This window comes from Peromyscus californicus, unplaced genomic scaffold (assembly GCF_007827085.1).
Source record: "Peromyscus californicus insignis strain IS unplaced genomic scaffold, ASM782708v3 Scaffold_4__1_contigs__length_199733344, whole genome shotgun sequence".
Classification (NCBI taxonomy): Eukaryota; Metazoa; Chordata; class Mammalia; order Rodentia; family Cricetidae; genus Peromyscus; species Peromyscus californicus.
This window is the reverse complement of record NW_026294562.1, coordinates 144206579-144225548: the sequence shown is the minus strand read 5'-3', so window position 1 is coordinate 144225548 and position 18970 is coordinate 144206579.

Genomic DNA, 18970 nt, shown 5'->3' with positions numbered 1-18970 from the left:
CATAGGTCTGTAATAGGTAGTAAGATTAAAACAGTAATAAAAAGTGTAATAACTGAAAGCACCCCAGGGCCCAGATAGAGTCACCAAATCAATTATGAGCAAAAAGAAAAATGTTAGGATTAGCTATTTTCCATTTATACTAGAGAGCCATAGTAACAAAAAAATGGCATTACTAGCACCAGAACAGATACCTAGATCGTTGAAACAGAATGGAGGACTAAGGCACAAACCCACACAGCTAAATCAGGATATTTTTTGACAAAGTCACCAGAACCGTACATTGGAGAAAAGATGGACTCAAACAAATGGTGTTGGGCAAAATGGAAGTCTGTGTGTAGAAGAACGAAGCTACAGCTTTTTCTCTCACCCGGAAGTCTGTGTGTAGAAGAACGAAGCTACAGCTTTTTCTCTCACCCCGCAGGGGTGAGAATGATCTCTAAATAGATAAAAGACGTCAGTGTCATACTGGAAATTTGTGAAACTATTAGAGAACCTCATAGGGGAAATACTTCAAGATGCAGGCACAGGAAATGGGCTTTCTAAAAGAGACTGCAGTCAGTTAGGAAGTAAAGCCAAGGCTTGTCAAAAGGTACTTCATAAAATTCCAAAGCTTCCACCTGGCAAAGGAAGCAGAGTGGCAGAGAAAAATCTGTGCTAACAGCACGTCTTATGGTGTATTAGACTATAGAATATAGAAAGAAATTTTTATAAACTCAATAAATGATCTAATGATCAGAGAGTTATAAAAAGATGAAATACATATAGTCAGTGAACATATGGAATTATCATCAACATTAGCCATTAAGGATACCTATACGACAGCAATGCTTAGGTTCATCTTATCTCACTAAAGTGGCTGTTATTAAAAAAAAAATGCCAAAAAATGCTGTTGAGGATGTGTATAAAAGCAAGCCATATATACTGCTTGCTGGAATGCACATGGACCAGTCACTATGCAGTTCATTAGGGATACCCCAAGGCTAATAGAACTACCATATGAGCCAACAGCAATGCTTCTGGGAAAGGGCTAGGAAGACTGCAGGTCAACACAAAGCAGAGATGCTTGCACATCTGCGTTTACTACAGCACTCTTCACAATGCCTATGTCAGTACTAGTACTCATTTACAGATGACTGGATAAAGAACAAGTGGTATACTTCCACAATGTTTTACCCAGCTATAAACAAGACTAAAGGTATGTTATTTGCTGGAAATAGATAAAAAAAAACCTCAAAAGGACAAATATTACATGCTTTCTTTCATTTGTTGATCCTGAATTTCATATAGATACATGAGATCATTTGTTCATATATGGCATCAATGTAGAAATGAAACTGGGAGAATTAGATGACTAGCAGTGGGGATGGGGCAGAAACAGGGGAGGACACCTGGAATGAATAGGGTCAAAGGACACTATGCACTTACAGGAAAGTATCTTTTTGAATCCCATTACTATGTGCATCAAATATACAGTGAAAGTACAGAAGGAAACAGTAGCAGGAAGAAGTTGCCTTTGATTGCCTCATCAGCAGAGTATTCAGCCAAAGGACAGATTACAGAATTCGACAAAAAGTCACAAGAACCATCTGTAGTGGTTTGACAGAAAATGATCCCCATAGAGCATAGTACTATTAGGAGGTGTGGCTTTGTTGGACTATGTGTGGCCCTTTTGGAGGAAGTGTGTCATTGTGGGGATGGACTTTGATGTCTCCTTTGCTCAAACTATGCTCAGTGTGACACACAGTTGCTTCTGCTGCCTGTGGATCAGGATATAGAACTCTTAGCTTCCTCTCCAGCACCATGTCTGCCTGCATGCCACCCACCGTGGTGATGATGTATTAAACTTCTGAAACTGTAAGCTAACCCCAATTAAATGTTTTCTTTTGTAAGAATTGCTGTGGTCATGGTGTCTCTTCACAGCAATAGAAACCCTAACTAAGACACCATCCAATTTGAAATTCAGAGTGGAGGAAGTAAAGGAAGTGAATGCATGCAATAGTCACTGAGAACCTTCCCAATATGATGGTAGAGGCTAGATCAGGAAGTCCAGAAGACAAGTAGAACTATGATTTATGGGGCCAACACCAAGAATATCACCCCATTAGAACACTCCTCCACTGCTGGTGGTAGTGTAAACTTGTACAGCCAATTTGGAAATCAGTATGGTGGTTTCTCAGAAAATTGGGAATCAGTCTTCCTCAAGACCCAGCTGTACCTCTCTTGGGCATATACCCAAGGAATGCTCAATCATACCACAAGAACACATGTTCAACTATGTTCACAGCAGTATTATTCGTAATAACCAGAATGTGGTAACAACCTAAATGCCCCTCAACCAAAGATGTACAAAGAAAATGTGATACATATACACAATGGAGTACTACTTAGCAGTAAAAAACAATGACACTATGAAATTTCCAAGCAAATGGATGGAACTAGAAAATGTCATCCTAAGTGAGGTAACCCAGACTCAGAAGGACAAACATAGCATGTAATCACTCATAAGTAGATACTAGATATATAGCAAAAGATAACCAGACTACAACCCACAGCTCTAGAGAAACTAGCTAACAAGAAGGACCCTAAAAGGGACACACAGATCACCCTGGGAAGGGGAAATAGAGATCACCATGAGAAAACTGAGAATGAGTGGGTGTGTAATGGAGGGTGGGGGATAGGAGATGAGAATATGAGGGAACAGGATGGTCATGGTTGAGCTGGAGCAGGGACAGAGTAGGGGAGCAGTGAGGGAGATACCATGGTGGAAGGAGACATCACAGGGATAGGGGGAGTCTAGGTGTTGGTGAAGTTCCCAGGATTCCACAAGGATGACCTCAGATTAGACTACTAGCAATAGTGAAGAAGGTGCCTGAACTGGCTTACCCCAGTAATCAGATCGGTGAATACCCTAACTGTCATCATAGAGCCTTCATCCAGTAACTGATGGAAGCAGATGCAGAGATCCACAGCCAAGCACCAGGCTGAGCTCCAGGAGTTCAGCCAAAGAGAAAGAAGAATTCCATGAGCAAGGGGCATCAAGATCATAATGGGGAAACCTACAGAGACAACCAAACCAAACTAGTAGGAACTCATGAACTTTAGAACAACAGCCGTGGAGTCTCTATGGGACTGTACTAGGCCCTCTACATAAGTGAGACCATTGTGTAGCTTGATTTGCTTAAGGAGCCTCTGGCAGTAGGATCAAGATCCATCTCTAGTTAATGAACTGGCTTTTTAGAGCCCACTACCTATGGTGGGACACCTTGCACAACCTTGATGCAGGGGAAGGGGCTTGGGCCTGCCTCTACTGAATGTACTAGGCTCTGCGGACTCCCCATGGAAGACTTTGCCTTGCTGGAGGAGGGAATGGGGAGTGGGTTGAGGGGGGAAGGAAGGAGGGGCTGGAGGAGGGAGGACTGTGATTGGTATGTAAAATAAATAAAAAGATTCCTTGAAAAAACCAAAGTGGAAAAATAAAGAATATCACCCTATTAAATGTGCAGAAAATACACCATGTGGAAAGTCCTGGATGAAGAGGAGGTAGAGTGGCAGAGTGGGATGGGAGTGGAAGGATGGGCCCAGGTGGAATAGAGAAGTAGAGTTGGGGTAGGAGAGAGGAGTGGGTGGGGGTGGAGTATGACTGGGTCAGTGGGGTTTACTTTCCTGAAGAACAAGGATGACAATTATGATGGATACTTTGTCAGAAGCCAAGCAACAAAAAGGAAAGCAGAGAGAAATAGTTGATAATAAGGGAATAAAAAAGACAAGTCTTCAATAGAGAAGGCAAAATCTCAACCTTTTTTTTTTTAAATCAAATACAAAATGAATCTTCCACTCTCAGATTTCCCCTGAGATAAGTGTTAAAATTCCTCCAAATGGATAAGAAAATAGTGTGAGCAGAAATTTGGATCTGTCTAAACAAGGAAAACACATCATAGATGAAATAAGTGGTGGTGAGTTGATGCCTTTCATTTTCTTGTCTCTGCAACAGAGAGCTGTTTAAATTGATGTGTTAAGAATGCACTGTGGAGGGGAGGATTCGGGGGAGGAGTAATGGAGCATTTCTCTAAGGTTTAATGGCACACTCGAAGTCCTATGGTACAGCTTAAAACTGGACTGATGGTACATGTCACCAACTTCTAAGCAACAATGATTTTTTTTAAATCAGCACAACCAGTATGATAAAATACAACTATATGAAGAACTCAGGTAAACCCAGAGAAGACTACAAAGGAAGCAAACAAAGTACAGAAGAGTTAGAAACTGTGAAGATTTCATCTATATAAGTAATAATTTAAAGTTCCCACCAAGGTTCCCACAGCTTTCTTCAGAACCAGAGACCTGGAACAGCCCAACAGACAGAGCTGGCAAGATGAACAGAGCTTTGTCAATTTGACACAAACTGCAGCCACCTAGGAAAAGGGCACTTCAGGTGAGGAAGTGCCCATCATCAGGTTGCTCTGTAGATATGTCTGTGGGCATTTTCTTGATTAATTAAAGGCCCAGCTCCTGTGAGCAATTTCACTGTGGGGCAGGTGCTTTGGGTTTGTATAAGACAGGCTGGGCAAGCAATGGAACAGAGTGAGCCTGTAAGCAGCACTCTTGTGTGATCTCTGCTTCAGTTCTTGACTTTAAGTCTTTGCTTTTTTCTTTTTTACCTTGAGTTTATGCATTGTCATCCATGAAGGTGAAATAAACACTTTCATCCCAAGTTGCTTTGGGTCCTGTTGTTTATCATGGCAACAGAAAGCTAACTAAGAGAGTAGTCCTCTTACAATCCTTCACATTTTTCATATTCTTTCCTGCGTTCCTCTGTTTCTATAAGGACACTTGTGAGGGGTTCTGTCAGGTGCAACCTACTGTGCAGGTTCCCAGTAAGTTTTTCATCAGAATCATTAAATGTTCCAACTCCATCTTATTGAGGAGTCTTCATAGCTGCCACCTCTTAATATATGTATATATTTTATGCACATGGGTGATTTGTCTGCATGTATGTCTGTGTACCACATGCATGCAGTGGTCATAGGTACCAAAAGAAGGCAATGGATGTCCTGAAGCTGGAGTTACACTCTGTTGTTAGCTGCCATGTGGGTGCTAGGAACTGAACCCTGCTTCTTTGGAAGAGCAGTAAGTGCTCTTCATGGCTGAGCCATTTCTCCAGCCCCCACTTCTTTCGTGAAAGTCTTCGTTGGGTTTTATCTTCCTCTCGTTTTCCAATTCCATAAACAGTTTTCTTTAGCTCCTTGTCCTGTTTGTCACAGCCCTGCTTATTTCCTGTCTATGCTCATACTTTTTGATCTAGATATCTCATAACCTTTGGCTGAAAATCAGGAATTGTAGATGCAGTCCTTCTTCCTGCAGGATCCTGTGTAACCTGCCATTCCCTCCTCTGCGTTCTAGTCAATGCTATCTCTTCCACCATAAACAGTCTGTAATCTTGCTCAGAATTTCCCCCATTTCTATTTTTAACAACTTCCTAGGAAGCACACCCTGCTTTGCATTGACTGCTTTGGCATCCAAGTTTGTGCTTGAGATCCCATCATTTAACCCATTGCTTCCCACCCTCTACTTTGGCTTGGAGTCAGTCATCTTGGTTTGGGAGATCAGAATCCCCTGGGCTCCCTTTCCACCCCAACCTCTACCAGAAGACTAGGAACTCTAAGGTCCTATTCCAGGTGTTCTTTAGCAAGGGAGGCCTTGGCCATCTGCACAGTCTTCCCAAAGATCAAGTGACTACAATTCAGATTTAAGCCTGCTATCCTGTGGAATTCCTTGGGCCCAATAACATTTCTTTGGGCAGGTGTTTAGGGCTAGGTTACTTTTAAACTCCTAAGAGACTTTACAGCTCCAGTTCTGTTGGTGATGTGTCTGTGGGTTGTCAGGGTCTTGTTTTGTTTGGTTCTCTGTTTCTCCCATGAGTTCACCATATTATGATTTCATATCCCTGGGTAGGTGCAAGTGAGTGTGCACAGGTATGGCCTCTCAGCAGAAGGTTGGCCTCAGGGCTCTTCTTGGGCTATTGGGCAGGTTCTCTTCAAACTCCATGCCCATCAGCAGAGGATTTGGGGTTTTTGTTTGTTTGTTTGTTTTGATAGCTTTTTTGAGACTGGGTTTCTCTGTGTAACAGGGTGTCCTGGAACTCACTTTGTAGACCAGGCTAGCCTCAAACCCATAGAAGTCCACCTGCCTCTGCCTCCAGATGGGGATGGGATTAAAGGCATGTGCTACCACTGACCAGCTTGGGTTCTTTGTTTTTTGTCTACATCTATACTGCTCAGTAGCATTCAAGCCTAGTATAAGGTAGATGTAGTAACATCTAGACTGGTGTTCAGTGTTTAGCTCACTTTCTTTTGCTCTAGCTTTCTATGATAGCATTATATTGTTCTCAGAGGTAGAAGGATACACAATGCATTGCTCCTACCAACCTCTCAGCTCCACCCCAGCAGTCATATTTGTGATAAGTCTGTGTCTCCATCCTATGAATAATGAAGAAGGAAGGATGGGAATACTTGCATAAGAGCAAAAGAATTTTATGATCAACTGACAGCCACTTACTTTTTCTTTTTGCCCATGTGGAATTAGCTGGAGTTTTAATACACACCCACAATGAACACTTTCTACATACTTTCAGCTGAGTTTTAAGACAGAATCTTATCCTAAATGACCTAGTGTATATATCTTCAATGACATCTTCAAGGTGGCTTAAATAAATTCTTGGAGATTATGGAGACATTTTGGCTGTCTTTTCTTTCAGTATGTTAGTGATCTTGGGGGTTTCTAGATACTGATAGGCATGCTACTAATAAGTGAGGAGACGTCCCCAGAGATTTGTAGTTTATGGCACACTGTGGGGTCTCAGTTCCATGTTTGTGCTGTATTACACATCCACAGAGGGTGGATTAACAAGAGAGATCAGTGCTTCTCAGTGAGTGCCACATCTGGCTAGATTAAAAAGGTGACCCAAGCTTATGCTGTACTCTGACCCCTGGGAATAACTAGGACTCATAATCATAGAAAACTTACTTCCTGAGCTTCCTGCCTTCGTCATAGGACTTTGGCTGTCACTTAAGTTGTTAAAAAAGGGTGGTGGTGGTTGAGAAGATTTAAAAGACAACATCACAAAAGACCAAGAATAGTATACACAGTCCAAATTTGCCACACAAGATCATAACTGAAGAGTAAAAGCTAAGGCTGTTTTCTCATTTCCCGTGGGATGTCTTCCTCATCATAAATCCAGTGTCTTGAATCTCCTGGCAAGTAGCTTTATCCTTAAACTCTGTTTATCCCTACTATGCATGTGAGATATTTTTGTGGAAAGGGATCAACCATGTCTCAGAACATGTGATATCCTTTAGCTACATTCTCTTCATAGAGTAATTGTCTCAGCCTCTCGCTGTCTTAGTCCTGGAAACTGCAGAGAAAAGACAGAGCCAGTATGAGTTAAAGATCTAATGATACTGTCAGGGGAAACACGAGCTCTTAGCAGCTGTGGACAGGATCTGCTTCGAAGACCGGGATTTGAGTATGGGCAAGAGGATGCTCATCTATTTCATATTACATTGTTTCCCAAGCTCATTTGTCAGTGAGCATCATTTCCTTCATAAGACAGCTATTAACATACACTGAGATGACACACACTGGGACACAGTAGCATCAGAATGATGACAACATGCAGGAGTGAACCTGTCTGTGTAGGGGAGATGACAAGGCAGAGCTCTTACGCATTGGCTTAATATGGTCTTTGTATTTGCCTCTAATATCATTCAAGAAAACTGAGAAATGCTTCTTTATAGCAGAGGATGTTGTATGTGCAGTGAAAAATATGTGTGGTGGAAAACAGTATGGCTTAGTAGGTAACAATGGAGGCATCATACTCCTGATTCCACTGGGTTCTTTGCTGGGGAAAAGTGAATTAAAGAAAATGAAAAACTTGAATAGCAACCAGGGACTCTTTTTACTGGGCATCAAATGCATGACTTTCTAGTGTTGAAATTCTCTGGTGAAAGCTAAATGTGTCTATAGTCTTAGGTCCTGGTGAGCCCTCACATCTGTTGTTTTCTTCTCTAACAGTTACGTGCCTGCCTCGCCAGGCACTCATCATTTAAAAGCTTCACTGTAGCAATTTGAGGAAGCACTAATCTGACATACACCTGTAAGCATCAGAAACGCAGTAGCTGGTGAGACAGCAGAAGACAAAATTCTGGTGCTTGGCATCAGCCTTGGCAATGGCCCAAGCCTGTTCCTAGCTCCACTTTCTAAGAGAAATGGCAGGCCTGTTCCCCAAGAGCCCACCTCTGTTGGTATGCCAAAACAGAGGGCAAGGCAAAAGGACAAACTCCATATACCTGTCAACAGTTTAAAGTGGATCAGATTTTAGGTTTTGTTTTTAGCTTTCTTTTTCATTCATACATATATTTTTTATTTTATTTTATTTTTTGTAAAATGGCTCTTCTTCTTTAAATGTTTCCTCCAAAGAGAATCTTGTTTTTTGGTTTTTTGAAGGATAGTCCTGCTATTTAGCGTTGGTTAGCTTAACTATTCATTGTGTAGAGCAGGCTGGCCTTGAACTCATAGCAATTTTCCTGCCTCAGCTTCTCTACTACTGAGATCACAAGTATGTGTTATGATATCTGACTGGTGTTTCTTATTTTTAATAAAAGAAAACATACTGTATTGTATAATTACTATGTAAGTTCATCAGGTCCTTCAAGAAATACGATACAGGCTGAAATGGTGGTGATTTTATTTTAAGATCGACTTGATGTTCATTTTATATTTAATCATTCTGGATCTGTGGATTATTTCATCACTGTTCTCTGGCTAGTCACAGTAGTAAAATAAAAGTTAGAGAATAATAAGGAAGTGGAGGATGATGGTGGACACATCCCAAACTCCAAGCCAGTGGGCATGCTACACCACAAACTTTAGAAGGGACTTCATTTTTCACTCCAGAGATAGAGGGGTAGGGAACTTGAGAGACTTCTTTCTTTGCTTTTTCATTGAAATTGACTTCCTGGTTTTCAGCTCATACTGTCTTGATTAAATGAATCTAATGTGTACATCCCCAAATCTGGGATACAGTGAGAGCTAATAGATTGTTGTAGTTATGATTAGGTTCATTGGTGGCAGGTTCATCATCACCATTATCATCCCCTGTGAAATGTTCCTAAGTATATGGCAAGAGAAGAGGGTAAAGTTTTTTGTTGTTGTTGTTGTTTATTTGTTTTTATGAAACAGTGGCTAGATTAATTCTCTAATATTGCAAAAGAGAAAAATTTGTATTAAAGTAGTAAAACTTCCTTTGGCACACCTAATTTTATTTCTTCCTTGGCATCGCACTTGGAATAAAAATAGATATTTCATATTTGTATGTTAAAGACATTGAGATTATCTGGTGGTTTGTTGCAACAATGTAGGCTGAACCCATTTTGACTGACAAACACAAGTCATTATTGAAAAAAGCATTCCCCTGATCTCTTGTTCACAACGCTTGCAATGATTCCATGTGATTTGTAATTATGAAGCTTGGTGAAAATTAACGTACCTACAGGAAAGACAAAAGCTTGGTAGATTAGTGATGACAATCATGGAATTATAAAGGCATCTCTTGCAAGTATCAATTTATTAATTGTGTTCTGCATTTAGGGACTGATGTGGTGTGAAGATGCAGAAGCACCCTTATGTGGGCTCCAGCTGGACCACTGCTGGGAAAAGTTGTCTCACTGTCTCTTCTGGTATGCCTATGGCTTTCACCAAGCATTATCTAGCAATTGCTGCAAGGCATTAGAACTCTTTACTTGTATTTTTTTTTGGCTTACATTAATGTGATGTAAGCAGATATCTTCAAACAGTCATACAAAGGATTCATATTTTAAAAATACTGTCCAGCCTCCTCAGAATATGCTACACAACAGAGGATTCTGTTCTATCCTCTAACTTACTCAACAAATTGGGGTGAGTGTCACACCTGAAGTCATTCTAGAGATAGTCAAACAATCCCATTATTTTAAATTATGTGTCTCTATGTGCGGGTATGTGAACATGAGTGGAAGTGTGTTCTGGCTAATTTCATGTCAACTTGGCGTAAGCTAGAGTCATCAGAAGAAGGAACCTCAATTGAGAAAATGCCTCCATAAATTCAGGTTGTAGGCAAGAAAATACAAGGGCATTTTCATATTTAGAGTTTGATGTGGGAGGGCTCAGCCCATTATAGGTGGTGCTATCCCTGGGCTGGTGGTCCTGGGTTCTATAAGAAATCAGGCTGATCAAGCCATGAATAGTAAGCCAGTAAGCAGGATCCTTGTATGGCCTCTGCATCAGTTCCTGCCTCCAGGTTCCTGCCCTGACTTCCCTCAGCGATGGACCACCTGGAAGTGTGAGTGAAATAGACTCTCTCCTCCCTATGTTGCTTTTGGTCATGGTGTTTCATTACAGCAAGAGTAATTCTAACTAGGACACAGTGCCTGTAGAGATTTGAAGTAGAAGTGGGCATTAGATCCCATGGAGCTGTCATTATAAGCAGCTGTGAGCTGCTCAACTTGGGTGTGCAGAACCAAATCTAGATCCTTTGCAAAACTAGTACATGCTCTTAACTGCTGAGCCACCTTTCCATGTCCTGCCCTTTTAATACTGAGAAGTTGGGGTTTGTGAGGAATGCTATCTTGTGGCTATTGCTTTCATGTATTGTATTTTGTGCATCTGTTAGGATGTGTGCGTGCTCCGGCTTGTAGTTTTTCCCATTGTTCTTGTTTGGATGGTTGATTTTATGTGAATCTTCTTGGTGAGTAGTCTTTGTTTGGATTGATGTTCTGAGGGGAAGCTGACTGGAGGGATTAACTGTCATGGTTTGACAGCAGCAGAGTGTGAACTACACTTTAGCTGTTTCCCCTATGAGGTTCAGAGTCTGGGCCACTAGAGCACCGGTTGGGAAAAAAAACAGTTCAATTTTTTTTTCAGGTTAAGATTTCAATATTTAAGTAGGAAAGTATATCAGGAATAGGAAAGAGGAAATACAATAAGATGGAAAAGAAATAATATAAGATAGAGGTATAAAAGCAGTAGAAAAAATATTGTGTATTAGGTTTAGATAATGAAAGAATGTAAAATCATTTTTCAGTAGGTTACAAATTAAAACACAACTGAACAACTGTGGTGAAAGCATATAAATACTAAAAACAGTTAAAAATAAAAAACCAAAACAATGAAATAAAAGTGAGCAATTAAATAAAACAAAATATATTATGAGTCAGTCTGTATTTCTTTCTAGTTGGAAAATATGGGCTCAACCTCTTGGATTTTCTTTCATTAAAACAAACAAAAACATAAAATATTTCCATAGATTGTGTTGTATGGGAAAGGGGTTGCTAGGATTTAAAATACTAATTAAATGTGTCATCCAGAGACAAGGATCTCTGTGGCCAAAGACGACTTCCTGCCATACTTCCCTTGTCTGATCTCCACAGAGGGCAAATTGTACCCCTAACCCTGGTACTTTGTGGCCAGTCACTCTGCTGGACTTTCGGTTCCTGAGGCTCTGAGAGAGTGTGGTGGGCCACCCTACCTGTGTTTGCCTTTCTCTAGTCTGTCGGGGAATGAATAAGTTCCACTATAATGTTGTTGCAACCCTGTACAGCTCCTCTCTGCGTGGGAGTTGGTGATGGTTAGTTTTTGTTGTTGCTGTTTTTGCATTTTTGAGGTTTTTTTTTTTTTTGCTTTTTGAGGTTATAATTATGTAAGTATTCCCCATCCCTTTCCTCTCTCCAAACCCTTCCATATACCTTTCTTTGTTCCTTTCAAAACATGGCCTTTTCCCATTAATTAATGTTGCATGTATAGCCTGCTCAGTCTGTAAAATGTTGCTTGTATATGTTTTTAGGCCCGACCATTTGGTACTGAATAACTAAGTAGTGTGCTCTTCTCTAGGTAAGACCATTTCTTTCACTTTCTGCATTTCTTAGTTGACTGTAGTTCTTCATGTTGTGTTGAAGCCTCAGGGCCCTGTCCTCTCCATATTAGCATGTCTATTGCTGTTTTCCTCATTCACCTCGTGCTTAAGTGGTTATATTGGTGAAACTTTATGAGCATAGCTTCTGATATTTCTAAGAGACACAATTTCATAGCAAACTCCCCATTCCTCTGGCTCTTAGAATCCTTCTGTCCCCTTTTTGCAATGATCACCTAGCCTTAGGTTCTACAATTGTATAGTAGATGTGTACATTAGGACTGGGCTCCAGAACTCTGCATTTTGTTTGGCTGTGCTTTTCTGTAATGGTTTCTATCTGTTGCAAAGAGAAGTTTCCTGGATGAGGGGTGAGGACTACACTTATCAGTGAGTATAAGGAAAACTCTCTAGAGTGTAGTTAGTGATTGTGCTGATTTAGTAAACTGGAAGTTGTAGGTTCTCCTCCAAGATCCATGAATTCCCTAGACCTGGGTAATCGGCTAGATTTCCAGTACCAGCCACGATTTCCTTCTGCTTGAGCACATGGACGCAAGGGGGTGGAAGAAGGGAGAAAATCTGAGTCTGCTACAAGGTTCAGCTGAGTCCCCAGGGAATGGAGGTAGGGTCAGAGTAGAGGGCCCTGCAAGCAGTCTGCTACAGGCCTTGGGATGAGCTGGGACAGACTAGAATAGAGGATGGAAAGGAAACTCCTTACCTAGTTATTTTCAGTATGTTGAATGATTTTTTTTTTTTTTTGGTTTTTTTCGAGACAGGGTTTCTCTGTGTAGATTTGCGCCTTTTCCTGGAACTCACTTGGTAGCCCAGGATGGCCTCGAACTCACAGAGATCAGCCTGGTTCTGCCTCCCGAGTGCTGGGATTAAAGGCATGCACCACCACCGCCCAGCTTGAATGATTTTTATTTTATCTCATCTTTAGACATATCAATATACTTCTTTTAAAAAAGCTTTTTATTAGTTACTATGGAATTTACAGATTTTAAATATTTCATCCAGTTTAACATAATAATATAGCTTTATGTATAGTATAGGATCCTTATAACAGACCACTCCTTTGATCATTAAGGTTGTCAACTTGATAGAATCTAGAATCAACTGGGAGATGGGCCTTTAGGCATACCTGCGAGGAGCTGTCCAGATTAAAGCCAGCCTCTGAGAATGTCTCTGAGGGATTTTCTTGATTACATTAATTGATATAGGAAGACCCATCTAGATTATGGGTGGGACATTTTCTTGGGCATGGATCCAAAAATTATATAAAATGGAAGAAGTGACCTGGCCATTGCAAGCTATCTTCTGACTCCAGACATAGGATGACCAGCTACACCATACTTCTCCTGCCTTGACTTGATCACCCTGATGGACTGTATCTTGAGCTGTAAGATAAAATAAAACCTTTTCCTTTTAGTTGTTTTTGTCAGGATGTTTTAACACAACAACAGGAACAGTAACTGAAGAGAGGTTGTAAATCCTGATTCCATGTCACATTACTGCCTTTCATTTCACAACACAGTGTCACTCATATTCTTTCAAATGCTTGTTGTTAGATTAAGAATAAGAAAATTAAGCCCGATATCATTCTTCACCAAGGACTCTTCAACTATCCCATCTGGCCTGGAGACCTAGGTTACCTGAACTCTCTTGTCTAGCCCCTTCCATCTGGGTCATCCCAAACCCCACAGTTGCCTACAAAGACTACCTCTTCTGGGCCCTCTCCCTCACCTTGGGACTCACCAGACTCCATCCTGTTCTGCACCATAATCTCTTCTACCTCCCCAGGTATCCTGAAGTCCTGGGTAGGTTTATTGTGTCCCCTTTCAGGACCCAATCTGGACAAGTCACCCCCAATGGCCTGCTTTTGCTAGCCAGGGACCAACTCATTCTTCTGTTCCCTTGGGACTTATTTTGAACATTAGGAGCTTCCTTTGCAACTCAACAGAGCCCTGCATTTCTGAGTAAGAATCTCTAGTTGCATCAATTGGTCATGAAACCCAGGGCTAGTTCACACTGCTAAGGGAAACTCATTCCAAGCTCCTTGACCAAGCTGTTGTAGGCATTGTACTGTAGGTGACAAGCAGAAAACATCAGATAGAAGCTGTAGTTCTAAATATCAAACAGAGAAAATAAATATCTCAAAACTGATATAAATTATTCCACTTCCTGACCATTGTAATAAGTCTGCTGAGCAAGAATGGTGACTTAATCTAAAATTAAAAGAAAAAAAAACCTAGTTAGATTAGTTTTTGTTTGAAGTCTATTTTGTTAGATAGTAAAATGGCTACACCAGCTTGCTTCTTAAGTCCATTTGGTCGGAATATCTTTTCCCAACTCTTTATTCTGAGGTATCATCTACTCTTGATGTTGAAGTGTGTTTCCAGATGCAGGAGCAGAATGGGTCGTGTTTCATATCCATTCTGTTAATCTGTGTCTTTTTATTGGGGGATTGAGACCATTGATATTGTATGATATCTATGATCAATGATTGTTAATTCTTGTTTTGTTGATGTTGTTGCTGCTGGTGGTGGTGGTGGTGGTGTGTGTGTGTGTGTTTCCCATTTTGCTCATTTGAAATTATTTCCTGTGTTTCATGGATATACTTAACCTCCTTGGTTGGGATTTTTTTTATTCTAACACCTTCTGTAGGGCTGGATTTGTAAATAGATATTGTTTAAATTTAACTTTATCATACAGTCTCTTGTTTTCTCCCTCTATGGTGATTGAATGTTTTGAAGGGTATAGTTGTCTGAACTGGCATCTGTGGTCTCTTAGACTCTGCAGCTTATCTGTCCATGCCTTTTTGGCTTTTAGAGTTGCCATTGAAAAGTCAGGTTTAATTCTAATAGGTTTGCCTTTACATGTCACTTGGTCTTTTTTCATTTGTAACTGTTAATATTCTTTCTTTGTTCTATGTGTTTATTGTTTTGATTATTATGTGGTAAGATAACTTTCTTTTCTAGTCCAATCTTTTTGTATAATATTGAAGGGTCCAGCCTTAAATTTATACAATTCCAGGGGCCCAGGAGAGACACTACCATTGGCATGGGAATGAATCCAGTTGCTCAAAGCTCTTTTGTTCAATTTGTTTATTCGTCAGTCACCATTATTCAATCACTAGTTCAACTCTCTCAAATCTGTTCATTTCTTAATCCCCTCAATTCCTGATTTCTCTAAATTCCCTTAGTTCCAATTCTCTTAGTTTCCCTAGTTCCAATTCTCTTGGTTTCCTTAGTTCCAATTCTCTTAATTCCTTTCAATTCTTAGTTCCCTCAATCCTTGGTTCCCTCCATTCCTAGTTCCCTCAATTCTTAGTTTCCCCCATCCTCAGTTCTTTAAATTCTTAGTTCCCTCAGTTCTTAGTTCCCTCAGTTCTTAGTTCCCTCAATTCTTACCCCCTTCTCCTGGGACTGGTCTATATCCTAACCCAAGCAGCAACAACACCTCATATTTTGTATACAGCACAAGATTGTAGGGGTCCCTGCTAGAGGCTTCCTGGCAATTTTATTTGCAACTCAAAAGGGGAGAAATAATTGTCGAGTCAGTTAGCAGTTGAAATAAATCAGAAAAGGAATTTGTGTGCTAGAAATATATCCTTATTGTGGTTAGGTGAAGGCATTACGGGTCTATCATAAATGTGTTCAACTATAAACTTACAGGTGATAAGGTAGGGAAAGACAGTAGGTCACTAAAAGTTAAAATTGTCACTTTTTGGGGAGAGAGAGAGAGAGAGAGAGAGAGAGAGAGAGAGAGAGAGAGAGAGAGAAGGCCTTGATTTGCTCAAGAAACAAGGCATTTGGCCCATGAGACATATAGTCTCAAAAATGACATTTTATCTTAGTTTGGAGGTTTTCAGGCATCTAACAGATGGCCTGGTAGCTATCTATTCCTTGCTTGTCTTTTAAGGCTTTGTTTGGGGTTGACTCTATCTTAGGAAGTAGCTCAAGGAGGGTATTTGCAAAAAGCAGATATGCAAAACAAGCACTAAAGAGGTGGCCTGGAGCTCAGAGGCAGAAGGTTCTGTCTGTGTGCTTTGAAATGGAGATTCATACACACATACACATTTTAGGAGGATTATGAGCACAAGGAATTCATAGCAAGGCACAACTGAATATTAAGCTGCATAACACCAATAGTGCTTGCTGATTGGCTTTCCACTCGACTGACCCTTGGTCTTGTCAAGATATAGCTTCCTGTGGCTTGCCACACAATCTATTTGGTGTTCTGTATGCTTCTTATACCTTTATAGGCATCTCCTTCTTTAGGTTAGGAAATTTTTTCTTAAAAATATTTTCTGGGCCTTTGAGCTGATATTCTTCTCCTTCCTCTATTCCTATTACTGATAGGTTTAGTCTTTTCCTAGTGCCAAGATTTCATGGATGTTTTGTTTCAGGAATTTTTTAGACAAAAATTTTCTGTGACTGATGTATCCATTTCTTCTATAGTATCATCAGTGCTTGAAAATCTCTCAACTATCTCTTGTATTCTATTGGAGAAACTTGCCTTTGTAGTTCCTGTTAGCATTCCTAAAGTTTTCATTTCCAGAATTCCCTCTGTATTTTCTCTACTGCTTCTATTTCATTTTCAGGTCTTGAACAGTTTTGCTTGTTTTCCATCAACTGTTTCTTCTTGGCTCTTTTTGAGGGTTTATTCACATCCTCTAATTTTTTGTTTTTTCCTGGATTTCGTTAAGGGATTTATTTATTTCCTCTAAAGACACCTATCATCTTCAGATAGTTGATTTTAAGGTCTTTTTCTTGTGCTTCAGCTATGTTGGAATATTCAGGGCCTGCTGCAGTAGCATAGCTGGACTCTGATGGAGGTATATTGCCCTGGCTATTATTAACTGTGTTCTTACACTGGCATTTAGGCATCTGAGTTTATGAAGATTATAGGACTAGGTGGTGATTTCTGAGTCTGTATTTGATGAGTGGGTATTTTGTTCCTTGGTTTCCGTTTACTGTTTAACGTGTTGGTTAAGTGTTGCCTATTTTACTTTCCTGCTTGGCTGGTGTGTTCACATGGAATGCTTGGAAAAATCAACAACATGACCTTTCAATTCTTAACATCTATACCCAAAACAAAGGTCTCACTTTTGTAAAAGTACTACTAGTACAGCTTAAATCACATATTGACCCTCACACATTTCATTGTGGATGATTTTTTTAATATGTACTTGGATTCAATTTGCAAGTATTTTATTGAGTATTTTTGCATCTATGTTCATAAAGGAAATTAATCTGAAATTGTCTTTCTTTGTTCAGTCTTTATGTGGTTTGTGTATCAGGGCACCTGTGGCTTCATAAAATGAATTGGGCAACACTACTTCTGTTTCTATTTTGTGGAGTAATTTGATGAGCATTGGTGTTAACTCTTCTTTGAAAATCTAGTAGAATTCTGCACTAAAACCATCTGACCCTGGTCTTTTTTTTTTGGTTGGGAGACTTTTAATGACTGCTTCTATTTGACTAGGGGATATAGGTCGAATTTAAGTTGTTTATCTGATATTTATTTAACTATGTTAAGTGGTACCTATTAAGAAAATTATCCAGTTCTTTTAGATTTTCCAATTTGCTGAAGTACAGGTTTTCAAAGTATATCCTTATGATTCTCTGGGTTTCTCCAGTGTCTCTTATTATGTCCCTTTTTCATTTCTGATCTTTTTAATTTGGATATTCTCTCTCCTTCTTTAGTTAATTTGGAAAAGAGTTTGTCTATTTTGCTGATTTTCTTAAAGAACAAACTCTTTGTTTTGCTGATTCTTTGTATTGTTCTCTTTCTTTCTATTGATTTCAGCCCTGAATTTGATTATTTCTTACACTTTATCCCTCTTAGGCGTACTTATTTCTTTTTGTTCTAGAGTTTTCAGGTATGCTGTTAAGTTGCTAGTATGAGATCTTTCCAATTTCTTTATGTAGGCACTTAGTGCTATGAACTTTCCTCTTAGCACCCTTTCCTTGTGTCCATAAATTCTGATATGTTGTGTGTTAATTTTCATTGAATTATAGAAAGTCTTTAATTTCTTTTTTAACCCATTTTTTCAATTATTAGAAAGTTGTTCAGTTTTCAAGAGTTTGTAAGTGTTTTATGTCTGTTTGTTTGTTTCTGTTGTTATTGCTATTCAGCTTTAATCATGGTGGTCTGATAGGATGCAGGGAGTTATTTCAATTTTCTTGTAACTATTAATACTTGCTTTGTGTCTGCATATGTGGTCAGTTTTAGAGAAAGTTCCATGAGGTGGGAGAAGAAGGTATATTCCTTTGTGTTTAGATGCAATGTCCTCCAAATATCTGTTAGGTTCATTTGATTTATTTTTTATTTTATTTTATAATTTAATTTAATTTTACATATCAGCCACAGATTCCCTTGTTCTCCCCCCTCCCGCCCCCCCTTCCCCTAGCCCACTCCCCATTCCCATCTCCTCCAGGGCAAAGACTCCCCTGGGGATTGAGTTCAACCTGGCAGATTCAGTCCAGGCAGGTCCAGGCCCCTCCTCCCAGGCTGAGCCAAGTGTCCCTGTATAAGCCCCAGGTTCCAAACAGCCAGCTCATGCACTGAGGACAGGTCCCGGTCCCAGTGCCTGGATGTCTCCCAAACAGATCAAGCTAATCAACTGTCTCACTTATCCAGAGGGCCTGATCCAGTTGGGGGCTCCTTAGCTATTGGTTCACAGTTCATGTGTTTCCATTTGTTTGGCTATTTGTCCCTGTGCTTTTTCCAATCTTGGTCTCAACAATTCTCGCTCATATAAACCATCTTCTTTTTCGCCAATTGGACTCCTGGAGCTCTACCTGGGGCCTGGCCATGGATCTCTGCATCTGGTTCCCTCAGTCATTGGATGAGGTTTCTAGCACGACAATTAGGATGTTTGGCCATCCTATCACCAGAGTAGGTCAGTTCGGGCTGTCTCTCGAGCATTGCCAGTAGTCTGCTGTGGAGGTATCTTTGTGGATTTCTGTAGACCTCTCTAGCACTTTGCTTCTTCCTATTCTCATGTGGTCTTCATTTATCATGGTA